General features: G+C 43.0%; 1 non-coding gene across 1 annotated transcript; it reads left to right on the top strand.

The window, feature by feature from the left end:
• The first annotated feature begins 9,568 nt into the window (after positions 1 to 9,568).
• On the top strand, positions 9,569 to 9,642 carry TRNAI-AAU (transfer RNA isoleucine (anticodon AAU)). The gene has a single exon. It is a non-coding gene; the product is annotated as a tRNA-Ile (tRNA).
• The last annotated feature ends 7,670 nt before the right edge of the window (positions 9,643 to 17,312 follow it).

Genomic DNA, 17,312 nt, shown 5'->3' on the forward strand with positions numbered 1-17,312 from the left:
TCATCTTCAATAGTATGCTATATATTTAGTGACTCTATTAGTTTAGTCTGTTAGAGCATGAAGTTAAAAACGCCAAGGACATACTTTCAATCAGTCTCCAAGCCAATACTTGATGCTCCTTTAATGTTGAAAATAGATGTATTTTCTACTGTATCATGTTTATCTCTATATTTCCTTTGAGGAGAAGCTGATAAAATGATTAGATGAATCAATTCAATATAGGTGATGAATATTTATTTATTGCTTAACCACATGGAAAAAACGTTAATGGTTCTAAGTTCTACCACTAAGTATGAAAATCTCTTTTGTATTGTAACTTTTTTTAAGTCATATTAGTTTCTTCATGTTGATAATATATAACAATAACTTCATGGTAAACTGCTGACATTAAGCTTTCCAAATCTCCTAGGTTAACTATCATTTGCCCTTCTTCATATGCTGGACCTCCAGGTAGTTGTGCAAAATGGCCTGTTAGCTCAGATGGTTAGAGCGTGGTGCTAATAACGCCAAGGTCACAGGTTCGATCCCTGTACAGGCGAAGTTTAATTGTTTGAACAAAGATGAATTTTTCTTGTGTCTCATTTTGGACTGTTTATCTCCTTGAATCACACGCTGCTTGAAGGATTGGATGGAATCAGTAGCATTTCATCATCTGCTAATTCTTCAAAAGTATTCTATATATTTAGTGAGCCTATTAGTTTAGTCTGTTAGAGCATGAAGTTAAAAACGCAAAGGACATAATTTCAATCAGTCTCCAAGCCAATACTTGATTCTCCTTTAATGTTGAAAATAGATGTGTTTTCTTCTTTATCATGTTTACCTCTATATTTCCTTTGCGCAGAAGCTGATAGAATGATTAGATGAATCAATTGAATATAGGTGATGAATTTTTATTTATTGCTAAACCACGTGGGAAAAACTTTACTGGTTCAAAATTCTAACACTAAGTATGGAAATCTCTTTTGTATTGCAATTTTTTTGAAGTCATATTAGTTTCTTCATGTTGATAATATGAAAGTTAATTCATATTAAACAGCTGAAATAAAACTTTCCAAATCTCCTGGTTGAACTATCATTAGCACTGCTTCCTGTGCTGGTCCTCCACAAGATATGAAATTTGGCCTGTTAGCTCAGTTGGTTAGAGCGTGGTGCTAATAACGCCAAGGTCACAGGTTAGATCAGTGTACAGGCCAAGTTTAATTCTTTGAAAAAAGATGAATTTTTCTTGTGTCTCATTTTGGACTGTTTATCTCCTTGGATCAAACGCTGCTTGAAGGATTGGATGAATACATTTGATATAATTATAGAATTAATTACTATTCTTAAAGCGCCTGGAATATCTATTAATGGTTCTAAGTTCTAACGCCAAGTAACTAAATCTCTTATTTATTGCAATTTATTGAGATCATTTTTGTTTAGTCTTGTTGATAATATATAAAGATACTATGAATGTAAACAGCTGAATATAAGCTTTCCAACTATCCCGGATTAACAATCAGTAGGACTTCATCATCTGCTTCATCTTCAATAGTATACTATATATTTAGTGAGACTATTAGTTTAGTCTGTTAGAGCATGAAGTTAAAAACGCCAAGGACATACTTTCAATCAGTCTCCAAGCCAATACTTGATGCACCTTTAATGTTGAAAATAGATGTATTTTCTACTGTATCATGTTTATCTCTATATTTCCTTTGAGGAGAAGCTGATAAAATGATTAGATGAATCAATTCAATATAGGTGATGAATATTTATGTATTGCTTAACCACATGGAAAAAACGTTAATGGTTCTAAGTTCTAACACTAAGTATGAAAATCTCTTTTGTATTGTAATTTTTTTTAAAACATATTAGTTTCTTCATGTTGATAATATATAACAATAACTTCATGGTAAACTGCTGAAATTAAGCTTTCCAAATTTCCTGGGTTAACTATCATTTGCCCTTCTTCATTTGCTGGACCTCCAGGTAGTTGTGCAAAATGGCCTGTTAGCTCAGATGGTTAGAGCGTGGTGCTAATAACGCCAAGGTCACAGGTTCGATCCCTTTACAGGCCAAGTTTAATTGTTTGAACAAAGATGAATTTTTCTTGTGTCTCATTTTGGACTGTTTATCTCCTTGAATCACACGCTGCTTGAAGGATTGGATGGAATCAGTAGCATTTCATCATCTGCTAATTCTTCAAAAGTATTCTATATATTTAGTGAGCCTATTAGTTTAGTCTGTTAGAGCATGAAGTTAAAAACGCAAAGGACATAATTTCAATCAGTCTCCAAGCCAATACTTGATGCTCCTTTAATGTTGAAAATAGATGTATTTTCTTCTGTATCATGTTTACCTCTATATTACCTTTGCGCAGAAGCTGATAGAATGATTAGATGAATCAATTGAATATAGGTGATGAATATTTATTTATTGCTAAACCACGTGGAAAAAACTTTACTGGTTCAAAATTCTAACACTAAGTATGGAAATCTCTTTTGTATTGCAATTTTTTTGAAGTCATATTAGTTTCTTCATGTTGATAATATGAAAGTTAATTCATATTAAACAGCTGAAATTAAGCTTTCCAAATCTCCCGGTTGAACTATCATTAGCACTGCTTCCTGTGCTGGTCCTCCAGAAGATGTGAAATTTGGCCAGTTAGCTCAGTTGGTTAGAGCGTGGTGCTAATAACGCCAAGGTCACAGGTTCGATCACTGTACATGCCAAGTTTAATTCTTTGAAAAAAGATGAATTTTTCTTGTGTCTCATTTTGGACTGTTTATCTCCTTGGATCAAACGCTGCTTGAAGGATTGGATGAATACATTTGATATAATTATAGAATTAATCACTATTCTTAAAGCGCCTGGAATATCTATTAATGGTTCTAAGTTCTAACGCCAAGTAACTAAATCTCTTATTTATTGCAATTTATTGAGATCTTTTTTGTTTAGTCTTGTTGATAATATATAAAGATACTATGAATGTAAACAGCTGAATATAAGCTTTCCAACTATCCCGGATTAACAATCAGTAGGACTTCATCATCTGCTTCATCTTCAATAGTATGCTATATATTTAGTGACTCTATTAGTTTAGTCTGTTAGAGCATGAAGTTAAAAACGCCAAGGACATACTTTCAATCAGTCTCCAAGCCAATACTTGATGCTCCTTTAATGTTGAAAATAGATGTATTTTCTACTGTATCATGTTTATCTCTATATTTCCTTTGAGGAGAAGCTGATAAAATGATTAGATGAATCAATTCAATATAGGTGATGAATATTTATTCATTGCTTAACCACATGGAAAAAACGTTAATGGTTCTAAGTTCTACCACTAAGTATGAAAATCTCTTTTGTATTGTAATTTTTTTTAAGTCATATTAGTTTCTTCATGTTGATAATATATAACAATAACTTCATGGTAAACTGCTGACATTAAGCTTTCCAAATCTCCTAGGTTAACTATCATTTGCCCTTCTTCATATGCTGGACCTCCAGGTAGTTGTGCAAAATGGCCTGTTAGCTCAGATGGTTAGAGCGTGGTGCTAATAACGCCAAGGTCACAGGTTCGATCCCTGTACAGGCGAAGTTTAATTGTTTGAACAAAGATGAATTTTTCTTGAGTCTCATTTTGGACTGTTTATCTCCTTGAATCACACGCTGCTTGAAGGATTGGATGGAATCAGTAGCATTTCATCATCTGCTAATTCTTCAAAAGTATTCTATATATTTAGTGAGCCTATTAGTTTAGTCTGTTAGAGCATGAAGTTAAAAACGCAAAGGACATAATTTCAATCAGTCTCCAAGCCAATACTTGATTCTCCTTTAATGTTGAAAATAGATGTGTTTTCTTCTTTATCATGTTTACCTCTATATTTCCTTTGCGCAGAAGCTGATAGAATGATTAGATGAATCAATTGAATATAGGTGATGAATTTTTATTTATTGCTAAACCACGTGGGAAAAACTTTACTGGTTCAAAATTCTAACACTAAGTATGGAAATCTCTTTTGTATTGCAATTTTTTTGAAGTCATATTAGTTTCTTCATGTTGATAATATGAAAGTTAATTCATATTAAACAGCTGAAATAAAACTTTCCAAATCTCCTGGTTGAACTATCATTAGCACTGCTTCCTGTGCTGGGCCTCCACAAGATATGAAATTTGGCCTGTTAGCTCAGTTGGTTAGAGCGTGGTGCTAATAACGCCAAGGTCACAGGTTAGATCAGTGTACAGGTCAAGTTTAATTCTTTGAAAAAAGTTGAATTTTTCTTGTGTCTCATTTTGGACTGTTTATCTCCTTGGATCAAACGCTGCTTTAAGGATTGGATGAATACATTTGATATAATTATAGAATTAATTACTATTCTTAAAGCGCCTGGAATATCTATTAATGGTTCTAAGTTCTAACGCCAAGTAACTAAATCTCTTATTTATTGCAATTGATTGAGATCTTTTTTGTTTAGTCTTGTTGATAATATATAAAGATACTATGAATGTAAACAGCTGAATATAAGCTTTCCAACTATCCCGGATTAACAATCAGTAGGACTTCATCATCTGCTTCATCTTTAATAGTATACTATATATTTAGTGAGACTATTAGTTTAGTCTGTTAGAGCATGAAGTTAAAAACGCCAAGGACATAATTTCAATCAGTCTCCAAGCCAATACTTGATGCTCCTTTAATGTTGAAAATAGATGTATTTTCTTCTGTATCATGTTTACCTCCATATTTCCTTTGCGCAGAAGCTGATAGAATGATTAGATGAATCAATTGAATATAGGTGATGATTTTTTATTTATTGCTAAACCACGTGGAAAAAACTTTACTGGTTCAAAATTCTAACACTAAGTATGGAAATCTCTTTTGTATTGCAATTTTTTTGAAGTCATATTAGTTTCTTCATGTTGATAATATGAAAGTTAATTCATATTAAACAGCTGAAATTAAGCTTTCCTAATCTCCCGGTTGAACTAACATTAGCACTGCTTCCTGTGCCGGTCCTCCAGAAGATGTGCAAATTGGCCTGTTAGCTCAGTTGGTTAGAGCGTGGTGCTAATAACGCCAAGGTCACAGGTTCGATCCCTTTACAGGCCAAGTTTAATTGTTTGAACAAAGATGAATTTTTCTTGTGTCTCATTTTGGACTGTTTATCTCCTTGGATCAAACGCTGCTTGAAGGATTGGATGAATACATTTGATATAATTATAGAATTAATCACTATTCTTAAAGCGCCTGGAATATCTATTAATGGTTCTAAGTTCTAACGCCAAGTAACTAAATCTCTTATTTATTGCAATTTATTGAGATCTTTTTTGTTTAGTCTTGTTGATAATATATAAAGATACTATGAATGTAAACAGCTGAATATAAGCTTTCCAACTATCCCGGATTAACAATCAGTAGGACTTCATCATCTGCTTCATCTTCAATAGTATGCTATATATTTAGTGACTCTATTAGTTTAGTCTGTTAGAGCATGAAGTTAAAAACGCCAAGGACATACTTTCAATCAGTCTCCAAGCCAATACTTGATGCTCCTTTAATGTTGAAAATAGATGTATTTTCTACTGTATCATGTTTATCTCTATATTTCCTTTGAGGAGAAGCTGATAAAATGATTAGATGAATCAATTCAATATAGGTGATGAATATTTATTTATTGCTTAACCACATGGAAAAAACGTTAATGGTTCTAAGTTCTACCACTAAGTATGAAAATCTCTTTTGTATTGTAATTTTTTTTAAGTCATATTAGTTTCTTCATGTTGATAATATATAACAATAACTTCATGGTAAACTGCTGAAATTAAGCTTTCCAAATCTCCTAGGTTAACTATCATTTGCCCTTCTTCATATGCTGGACCTCCAGGTAGTTGTGCAAAATGGCCTGTTAGCTCAGATGGTTAGAGCGTGGTGCTAATAATGCCAAGGTCACAGGTTCGATCCCTGTACAGGCGAAGTTTAATTGTTTGAACAAAGATGAATTTTTCTTGTGTCTCATTTTGGACTGTTTATCTCCTTGAATCACACGCTGCTTGAAGGATTGGATGGAATCAGTAGCATTTCATCATCTGCTAATTCTTCAAAAGTATTCTATATATTTAGTGAGCCTATTAGTTTAGTCTGTTAGAGCATGAAGTTAAAAACGCAAAGGACATAATTTCAATCAGTCTCCAAGCCAATACTTGATTCTCCTTTAATGTTGAAAATAGATGTGTTTTCTTCTGTATCATGTTTACCTCTATATTTCCTTTGCGCAGAAGCTGATAGAATGATTAGATGAATCAATTGAATATAGGTGATGAATTTTTATTTATTGCTAAACCACGTGGAAAAAACTTTACTGGTTCAAAATTCTAATACTAAGTATGGAAATCTCTTTTGTATTGCAATTTTTTTGAAGTCATATTAGTTTCTTCATGTTGATAATATGAAAGTTAATTCGTATTAAACAGCTGAAATTAAGCTTTCCTAATCTCCCGGTTGAACTAACATTAGCACTGCTTCCTGTGCTGGTCCTCCACAAGATATGAAATTTGGCCTGTTAGCTCAGTTGGTTAGAGCGTGGTGCTAATAACACCAAGGTCACAGGTTCGATCAGTGTACAGGCCAAGTTTAATTGTTTGAACAAAGATGAATTTTTCTTGTGTCTCATTTTGGACTGTTTATCTCCTTGAATCACACGCTGCTTGAAGGATTGTATGGAATCAGTAGCATTTCATCATCTGCTAATTCTTCAAAAGTATTCTATATATTTAGTGAGCCTATTAGTTTAGTCTGTTAGAGCATGAAGTTAAAAACGCAAAGGACATAATTTCAATCAGTCTCCAAGCCAATACTTGATGCTCCTTTAATGTTGAAAATAGATGTATTTTCTTCTGTATCATGTTTAACTCTATATTACCTTTGCACAGACGCTGATAGAATGATTAGATGAATCAATTGAATATAGGTGATGAATATTTATTTATTGCTAAACCACGTGGAAAAAACTTTACTGGTTCAAAATTCTAACACTAAGTATGGAAATCTCTTTTGTATTGCAATTTTTTTGAAGTCATATTAGTTTCTTCATGTTGATAATATGAAAGTTAATTCATATTAAACAGCTGAAATTAAGCTTTCCAAATCTCCCGGTTGAACTATCATTAGCACTGCTTCCTGTGCTGGTCCTCCAGAAGATGTGAAATTTGGCCAGTTAGCTCAGTTGGTTAGAGCGTGGTGCTAATAACGCCAAGGTCACAGGTTCGATCACTGTACATGCCAAGTTTAATTCTTTGAAAAAAGTTGAATTTTTCTTGTGTCTCATTTTGGACTGTTTATCTCCTTGGATCAAACGCTGCTTGAAGGATTGGATGAATACATTTGATATAATTATAGAATTAATCACTATTCTTAAAGCGCCTGGAATATCTATTAATGGTTCTAAGTTTCTTACGCCAAGTAACTAAATCTCTTATTTATTGCAATTTATTGAGATCTTTTTTGTTTAGTCTTGTTGATAATATATAAAGATACTATGAATGTAAACAGCTGAATATAAGCTTTCCAACTATCCCGGATTAACAATCAGTAGGACTTCATCATCTGCTTCATCTTCAATAGTATGCTATATATTTAGTGACTCTATTAGTTTAGTCTGTTAGAGCATGAAGTTAAAAACGCCAAGGACATACTTTCAATCAGTCTCCAAGCCAATACTTGATGCTCCTTTAATGTTGAAAATAGATGTATTTTCTACTGTATCATGTTTATCTCTATATTTCCTTTGAGGAGAAGCTGATAAAATGATTAGATGAATCAATTCAATATAGGTGATGAATATTTATTTATTGCTTAACCACATGGAAAAATCGTTAATGGTTCTAAGTTCTACCACTAAGTATGAAAATCTCTTTTGTATTGTAATTTTTTTTAAGTCATATTAGTTTCTTCATGTTGATAATATATAACAATAACTTCATGGTAAACTGCTGAAATTAAGCTTTCCAAATCTCCTAGGTTAACTATCATTTGCCCTTCTTCATATGCTGGACCTCCAGGTAGTTGTGCAAAATGGCCTGTTAGCTCAGATGGTTAGAGCGTGGTGCTAATAATGCCAAGGTCACAGGTTCGATCCCTGTACAGGCGAAGTTTAATTGTTTGAACAAAGATGAATTTTTCTTGTGTCTCATTTTGGACTGTTTATCTCCTTGAATCACACGCTGCTTGAAGGATTGGATGGAATCAGTAGCATTTCATCATCTGCTAATTCTTCAAAAGTATTCTATATATTTAGTGAGCCTATTAGTTTAGTCTGTTAGAGCATGAAGTTAAAAACGCAAAGGACATAATTTCAATCAGTCTCCAAGCCAATACTTGATTCTCCTTTAATGTTGAAAATAGATGTGTTTTCTTCTGTATCATGTTTACCTCTATATTTCCTTTGCGCAGAAGCTGATAGAATGATTAGATGAATCAATTGAATATAGGTGATGAATTTTTATTTATTGCTAAACCACGTGGAAAAAACTTTACTGGTTCAAAATTCTAATACTAAGTATGGAAATCTCTTTTGTATTGCAATTTTTTTGAAGTCATATTAGTTTCTTCATGTTGATAATATGAAAGTTAATTCGTATTAAACAGCTGAAATTAAGCTTTCCTAATCTCCCGGTTGAACTAACATTAGCACTGCTTCCTGTGCTGGTCCTCCACAAGATATGACATTTGGCCTGTTAGCTCAGTTGGTTAGAGCGTGGTGCTAATAACACCAAGGTCACAGGTTCGATCAGTGTACAGGCCAAGTTTAATTCTTTGAAAAAAGATGAATTTTTCTTGTGTCTCATTTTGGACTGTTTATCTCCTTGGATCAAACGCTGCTTGAAGGATTGGATGAATACATTTGATATAATTATAGAATTAATTACTATTCTTAAAGCGCCTGGAATATCTATTAATGGTTCTAAGTTCTAACGCCAAGTAACTAAATCTCTTATTTATTGCAATTGATTGAGATCTTTTTTGTTTAGTCTTGTTGATAATATATAAAGATACTATGAATGTAAACAGCTGAATATAAGCTTTTTAACTATCCCGGATTAACAATCAGTAGGACTTCATCATCTGCTTCATCTTTAATAGTATACTATATATTTAGTGAGACTATTAGTTTAGTCTGTTAGAGCATGAAGTTAAAAACGCCAAGGACATAATTTCAATCAGTCTCCAAGCCAATACTTGATGCTCCTTTAATGTTGAAAATAGATGTATTTTCTTCTGTATCATGTTTACCTCCATATTTCCTTTGCGCAGAAGCTGATAGAATGATTAGATGAATCAATTGAATATAGGTGATGATTTTTTATTTATTGATAAACCACGTGGAAAAAACTTTACTGGTTCAAAATTCTAACACTAAGTATGGAAATCTCTTTTGTATTGCAATTTTTTTGAAGTCATATTAGTTTCTTCATGTTGATAATATGAAAGTTAATTCGTATTAAACAGCTGAAATTAAGCTTTCCTAATCTCCCGGTTGAACTAACATTAGCACTGCTTCCTGTGCCGGTCCTCCAGAAGATATACAAATTGGCCTGTTAGCTCAGTTGGTTAGAGCGTGGTGCTAATAACGCCAAGGTCACAGGTTCGATCCCTGTACAGGCCAAGTTTAATTCTTTAAAAAAGATGAATTTTTCTTGTGTCTCATTTTGGACTGTTTATCTCCTTGGATCAAACGCTGCTTGAAGGATTGGATGAATACATTTGATATAATTATAGAATTAATTACTATTCTTAAAGCGCCTGGAATATCTATTAATGGTTCTAAGTTCTAACGCCAAGTAACTAAATCTCTTATTTATTGGAATTTATTGAGATCATTTTTGTTTAGTCTTGTTGATAATATATAAAGATACTATGAATGTAAACAGCTGAATATAAGCTTTCCAACTATCCCGGATTAACAATCAGTAGGACTTCATCATCTGCTTCATCTTCAATAGTATACTATATATTTACTGAGACTATTAGTTTAGTCTGTTAGAGCATGAAGTTAAAAACGCCAAGTACATACTTTCAATCAGTCTCCAAGCCAATACTTGATGCACCTTTAATGTTGAAAATAGATGTATTTTCTACTGTATCATGTTTATCTCTATATTTCCTTTGAGGAGAAGCTGATAAAATGATTAGATGAATCAATTCAATATAGGTGATGACTATTTATTTATTGCTTAACCACATGGAAAAAGCGTTAATGGTTCTAAGTTCTAAAACTAAGTATGAACATCTCTTTTGTATTGTAATTTTTTTAAGTCATATTAGTTTCTTCATGTTGATAATATATAACAATAACTTCATGGTATACTGCTGAAATTAAGCTTTCCAAATCTCCTGGGTTAACTATCATTTGCCCTTCTTCATATGCTGGACCTCAAGGTAGTTATGCAAAATGGCCTGTTAGCTCAAATGGTTAGAGCGTGGTGCTAATAACACCAAGGTCACAGGTTCGATCCCTGTACAGGCCAAGTTTAATTGTTTGAACAAAGGTGAATTTTTCTTGTGTCTCATTTTGGACTGTTTATCTCCTTGAATCACACGCTGCTTGAAGGATTGGATGGAATCAGTAGCATTTCATCATCTGCTAATTCTTCAAAAGTATTCTATATATTTAGTGAGCCTATTAGTTTAGTCTGTTAGAGCATGAAGTTAAAAACGCAAAGGACAAAATTTCAATCAGTCTCCAAGCCAATACTTGATGCTCCTTTAATGTTGAAAATAGATGTATTTTCTTCTGTATCATGTTTACCTCCATATTTCCTTTGCGCAAAAGCTGATAGAATGATTAGATGAATCAATCGAATATAGGTGATGAATATTTATTTATTGCTGAACCACGTGGAAAAAACGTTACTGGTTCAAAATTCTAACACTAAGTATGGAAATCTCTTTTGTATTGCAATTTTTTTGAAGTCATATTAGTTTCTTCATGTTGATAATATGAAAGTTAATTCATATTAAACAGCTGAAATTAAGCTTTCCAAATCTCCCGGTTGAACTATCATTAGCACTGCTTCCTGTGCTGGTCCTCCAGAAGATGTGAAATTTGGCCAGTTAGCTCAGTTGGTTAGAGCGTGGTGCTAATAACGCCAAGGTCACAGGTTCAATCACTGTACATGCCAAGTTTAATTCTTTGAAAAAAGATGAATTTTTCTTGTGTCTCATTTTGGACTGTTTATCTCCTTGAATCACACGCTGCTTGAAGGATTGTATGGAATCAGTAGCATTTCATCATCTGCTAATTCTTCAAAAGTATTCTATATATTTAGTGAGCCTATTAGTTTAGTCTGTTAGAGCATGAAGTTAAAAACGCAAAGGACATAATTTCAATCAGTCTCCAAGCCAATACTTGATGCTCCTTTAATGTTGAAAATAGATGTATTTTCTTCTGTATCATGTTTACCTCTATATTACCTTTGCGCAGAAGCTGATAGAATGATTAGATGAATCAATTGAATATAGGTGATGAATATTTATTTATTGCTAAACCACGTGGAAAAAACTTTACTGGTTCAAAATTCTAACACTAAGTATGGAAATCTCTTTTGTATTGCAATTTTTTTGAAGTCATATTAGTTTCTTCATGTTGATAATATGAAAGTTAATTCATATTAAACAGCTGAAATTAAGCTTTCCAAATATCCTGGTTGAACTATCATTAGCACTGCTTCCTGTGCTGGTCCTCCAGAAGATGTGAAATTTGGCCAGTTAGCTCAGTTGGTTAGAGCGTGGTGCTAATAACGCCAAGGTCACAGGTTCGATCACTGTACATGCCAAGTTTAATTCTTTGAAAAAAGATGAATTTTTCTTGTGACTCATTTTGGACTGTTTATCTCCTTGGATCAAACGCTGCTTGAAGGATTGGATGAATACATTTGATATAATTATAGAATTAATCACTATTCTTAAAGCGCCTGGAATATCTATTAATGGTTCTAAGTTCTAACGCCAAGTAACTAAATCTCTTATTTATTGCAATGTATTGAGATCCTTTTTGTTTAGTCTTGTTGATAATATATAAAGATACTATGAATGTAAACAGCTGAATATAAGCTTTCCAACTATCCCGGATTAACAATCAGTAGGACTTCATCATCTGCTTCATCTTCAATAGTATGCTATATATTTAGTGACTCTATTAGTTTAGTCTGTTAGAGCATGAAGTTAAAAACGCCAAGGACATACTTTCAATCAGTCTCCAAGCCAATACTTGATGCTCCTTTAATGTTGAAAATAGATGTATTTTCTACTGTATCATGTTTATCTCTATATTTCCTTTGAGGAGAAGCTGATAAAATGATTAGATGAATCAATTCAATATAGGTGATGAATATTTATTTATTGCTTAACCACATGGAAAAAACGTTAATGGTTCTAAGTTCTACCACTAAGTATGAAAATCTCTTTTGTATTGTAATTTTTTTTAAGTCATATTAGTTTCTTCATGTTGATAATATATAACAATAACTTCATGGTAAACTGCTGAAATTAAGCTTTCCAAATCTCCTAGGTCAGGGGTGCCCAAACCTGTCCTGGCGGGCCGTATCCATGCCAGATTTTTGGGATATCCCCATCTGGTGATCACGGTTCGATCCCCGGCGCCGGCGGCAGATCAGAGTGCCCAGGACGGGGTCCATGTGACCCGGGCAGTCCTATCCCCTGGGTGTACGTGGTTGTCCGACATGTCGGTCGGATGTGCTTTTACGTACCGGATCGGAATCGGCCCCATAAAATCGTACGTAAAGTATATAGCAAATCAACCTGAAATCTGCTGGGTCAGAAAGGGCTCGATTCCGATCCGTGTCGGAAGGTTAGGAGTCCGTACGAATTTGTCGGGACGGCATGGCAGAGTGCCCGGGATGGGCTCCATGGCTCTTGGGCAGTCGTCCCCCGGGCGTCCGGGGCTCCATCCAGGCCGACGGCATGGCAGAGTGCCTGGGACGGGCTCCATGCGTCCCGGGCCTTCGTCCCCCGGGCGTCCGGGGCTCCATCCAGGCTGACAGCATGGCAGAGTGCCCGGGTCGGGCTCCATGGTTTTCAGGGTGGTCCTCCCCTGGGTGTCGGGGCGCTCCAGGCCGAAGGCATGGAAAAGTGCCCAGGATGGGCTCCATGCGTCCCGGGCATTCGTCCCCCGGGCGTCCGGGGCTCCATCCAGGCTGACGGTATGGCAGAGTGCCCGGGTCGGGCTCCATGGCTTTCACGGTGGTCCTCCCCTGGGTGTCTGGGGGCTCCAGGCCGAAGGCATGGAAAAGTGCCCAGGACGGGCTCCATGCGTCCCGGGCACGAGCACGGGGACGGGGACAGGGTCGGGAGAGTCCAGGCGGCTTCACTTCCGTGTCCAGCCATCTGATCGCCCAGATTCCCTTGGCCATCTGGTCGCCCGGACCCCCCCCGGGCATCTGGTCGCCCGCAACGCTTTCCTATGGGGCGACCAGATGGCCGAACTTCCCTGGAAGTCCCGATGAGGTGCCATTCGCTGCCCGGATCCCAGCGAGGGCTCCAGGAGGTCAGGTACATTCGCGCCTTGGGTCCCCTCTGTCACCTCGCGTGCACAGATTACAAGAAAAGGGGGTAATTTTCCTCCGGATTACTAGGGAGAAGGGTACGCCCGTACACCCCTCCGAGGCTGGTGGTTCTCTGCCATGGGGACCAGATGGGCTATGCCTGGGCAACACCTCCCTAGGCCACCCGGGGCTTCCTTCCTCCAGGCCAACTGCATGTCAAATTGCCCAGGACGGGCTCCATGGCTCCTGGGTAGTCGTCCCCCGGGCGTCCGGGGCTCCATCCAGGCTGACGGCATGGAAAAGTGCCCAGGACGGGCTCCATGCGTCCCGGGCATTCGTCCCCTGGGCGTCCGGGGCTCCATCTAGGCTGACGGTATGGCAGAGTGCCCGGGTCGGGCTCCATGGTTTTCACGGTGGTCCTCCCCTGGGTGTCTGGGGGCTCCAGGCCGAAGGCACGGAAAAGTGCCCAGGACGGGCTCCATGCGTCCCGGGCATTCGTCCCCCGGGCTTCCGGGGCTCCATCCAGGCTGACGGCATGACAGAGTGCCCGGGTCGGGCTCCATGGGTCCCGTGCAGCCCTCCCCCGGGCGTCCGGGGCTCCCACCGCCAGGCCGACGGCATGTCAAAGTGCCCAGGACGGGCTCCATGAGTCCGGGACAGTCCTCCCCCGGGCGTCCGGGACACCCATCTCCAGGAGGCCAACGGCATTGGCAAAGTACCCAGGACGGGCTCCATGGGTCCCGGGCAGACCTCCCTCGGGCGTCCGGGGCACCCATCTCCACGAGGCCAACGGCATTGGCAAAGGGCTCCATGGGTCCCGGGTAGACCTCCCCCGGGCGTCCGGGGCACCCATCTCCACGAGGCCAACGGCATTGGCAAAGTACCCAGGACGGGCTCCATGGGTCCCGGGCAGACCTCCCCCTGGGCGTCCGGGGCTCCCACCTCCAGGCCGACGGAATGTCAAAGTACCCAGGACGGGCTCCATGGGTCCCGGGCAGCTTCCCCCGGGCGTCCGGGGCACCCACCTCCAGGCCGACGGCATGTCAAAGTACCCAGGACGGGCTCCACGGCTCCCGGGCATTCCTCCCCCAGGTCGTCCGGGCCCTAGAGCTCCGGTGGTCCAACCTGCGCCTGAGGCCCAGCCGGGGTCCAAGAGCCCTGCCTTTCGTGGGCAGGCAGTCAGGAACCCTACCGCGAAGGCTTGGGATGGATGGGGAGCTGGGAGTCCTTTCGATCCCGGCCCTCTGGCCGCCCGCGATGCTTTCCAATGGGGCGACCAGATGGCCGGGCTTCCCTGGAAGTCCCGATGAGGTGCCATTCGGCTCCTGGATCCCAGCTAGGGCTCCATGAGGTCGGGTTCTTTTACGCCTTGGGTCCCCTCTGTCACCTCGCGTGCATGGATTGCAAGAAAGGGGGGTAATTTCCCTCCGGATTACTAGGGGCAGGGTACACCCGGACACCTCTCCAGGGCTGGTGGTTCTCTGCCCGGGGGACCAGATGAGATATGCCTGGGCAACACCTCCCCCGGGTGTCTGGGGGCTCCATTCTCCGGGCCAACGGCATGGCAGAGTGCCCGGGACGGGCTCCACGGGCCCCGGGCGTCCAGGGCTCCCTTCCCCGGGCCAGCGGCATGTCAGAGTGCCCAGGACGGGCTCCACGGGCCCCGGTCATCCGGGGCACCCTTCCCCGGGCCAGCGGCATGTCAGAGTGCCCAGGACCAAGTCCACGGGTCCCGGGCAGTCCTCCCCGGGCGTCCGGGTCTCCCTTCCCCGGGCCAAAGCATTTCAGAGTGCCCAGGACGGGCTCCACGGGTTCCGGGCGTCCAGGTCTCCCTTCCCCGGGCCAACGGCTTGTCAGAGTGCCCAGGACGGGCTCCACGGGCCCCGGGCGTCCGGGGCACCCTTCCCCGGGCCAGCGGCATGTCAGAGTGCCCAGGACGAGTTCCACGGGTCCCGGGCAGTCCTCCCCCTGGGTGTCCGGGGCTCCCTTCCCCGGGCCAAAGCATTTCAGAGTGCCCAGGACAGGCTCCACGGGTCCCAGACGTCCGGGGCTCCCTTCCCCGGGCCAACGGCATACAGAAGTGCCCAGGACGGGCTCCACGGGTCCCGGACGTCCGGGGCTCCCTTCCCCGGGCCAATGGCATACAGGAGTGCCCAGGACGGGCTCCACAGGTCCCGGTCATCTGGGGCTCCCTTCCCCGGGCGAACGGCTTGTCAGAGTGCCAAGGATGGGCTCCACGGGTCCCGGTCGTCTGGGGTCCCTCCCCCGGGCCAACAGCAGGTCAGAGTGCCCAGGACGGGCTCCACGGGTCCCGGGCAGCCCGCCCCCCGGGCGTTCGGGGCACCCATCTCCAGGAGGCCAACGGCGTTGCAAAGTATCCGGGAAGGGCTCCACGGGTACCGGGCAGTCCTCCCCCCGGGCGTCCGGGGCTCCCTTCTCCAGGCCAATGGCATGGTTCAATGCCCAGGACGGGCTCCATGTGTCCCGGACAGACCTCCCCCGGGCGTCCGGGGCACCCATCTCCAGGCCAACGGCATGGCTCAATGCCCAGGACGGGCTCCATGGGTCCGGGGAGGCGTCCCATGCGCCTCCGGGCTTGGGAGCCCCGGCTGGGTCCAGGGGCCCGGGCGGGCCCCGGGTCGGGTGCTCCGGCCCTGGTCCCTGTCTCCCAGCCTACCGCACTGCCAAGGGCCTAGGAATGGGTTCCGTTGTTCCCGGGGAGCCTCCCCTTGCTTGGCTGGGTTCAGGAGCAGTGGCTAGGGCCCCTGAGGGCCCAGGGAGGGCGGCCTCCCCATCCCGGGCTCTGTCCTTGGTCCTGCTGCGTGGCAGGGTGCCCGGGACGGGGTCCGGAGGGACCGGGGAGGCGTCCCATGCACCTCTGGGCTTGGGAGCCCCGGCTGGGTCCAGGGGCCCGGGCGGGCCCCGGGTCGGGTGCTCCGGCCCTGGTCCCTGTCTCCCAGCCTACCGCACTGCCAAGGGCCTAGGAATGGGTTCCGTTGTTCCCGGGGAGCCTCCCCTTGCTTGGCTGGGTTCAGGAGCAGTGGCTAGGGCCCCTGAGGGCCCGGGGAGGGCGGCCTCCCCACCCCGGGCTCTGTCCTTGGTCCTGCTGCGTGGCAGGGTGCCCGGGACGGGGTCCGGAGGGACCGGGGAGGCGTCCCATGCACCTCCGGGCTTGGGAGCCCCGGCTGGGTCCAGGGGCCCGGGCGGGCCCCGGGTCGGGTTCTCCGGCCCTGGGCCCTGTCTCCCAGCCTGCCGCTCTGCCAAGGGCCCGGGAAGGGGTTCCGATGTGCCCGGGGAGCCTCCCCTTGCTTGGCTGGGTTCAGGAGCAGTGGCTAGGGCCCCTGAGGGCCCGGGGAGGGCGGCCTCCCCACCCCGGGCTCTGTCCTTGGTCCTGCTGCGTGGCAGGGTGCCTGGGACGGGGTCCGGAGGGACCGGGGAGGCGTCCCATGCACCTCCGGGCTTGGGAGCCCCGGCTGCGTCCAGGGGCCCGGCTGGGCCCCGGGTCGGGTGCTCCGGCCCTGGGCCCTGTCTCTCAGCCTGCCGCACTGCCAAGGGCCCGGGAAGGGGTTCCGATGTGCCCGGGGAGCCTCCCCTTGCTTGTCTGTGTTCAGGAGCTCCATCCGGGGCCCCTGAGGGCCCCGGGGAGGGTGGCCTCCCCACCCCGGGCTCCGTCCTGGGTCCTGCCGCGGGGCAGGGTGCCCGGGACGGGGTCCGGCGGGCCCGGGGAGGCTTCCCCTGTGCCTCCGGGCCTGGGAGCCCCGGCTGGGTCCAG

Source organism: Lissotriton helveticus, chromosome 4_1 (genome assembly GCF_964261635.1).
Source record: "Lissotriton helveticus chromosome 4_1, aLisHel1.1, whole genome shotgun sequence".
Classification (NCBI taxonomy): domain Eukaryota; kingdom Metazoa; phylum Chordata; class Amphibia; order Caudata; family Salamandridae; genus Lissotriton; species Lissotriton helveticus.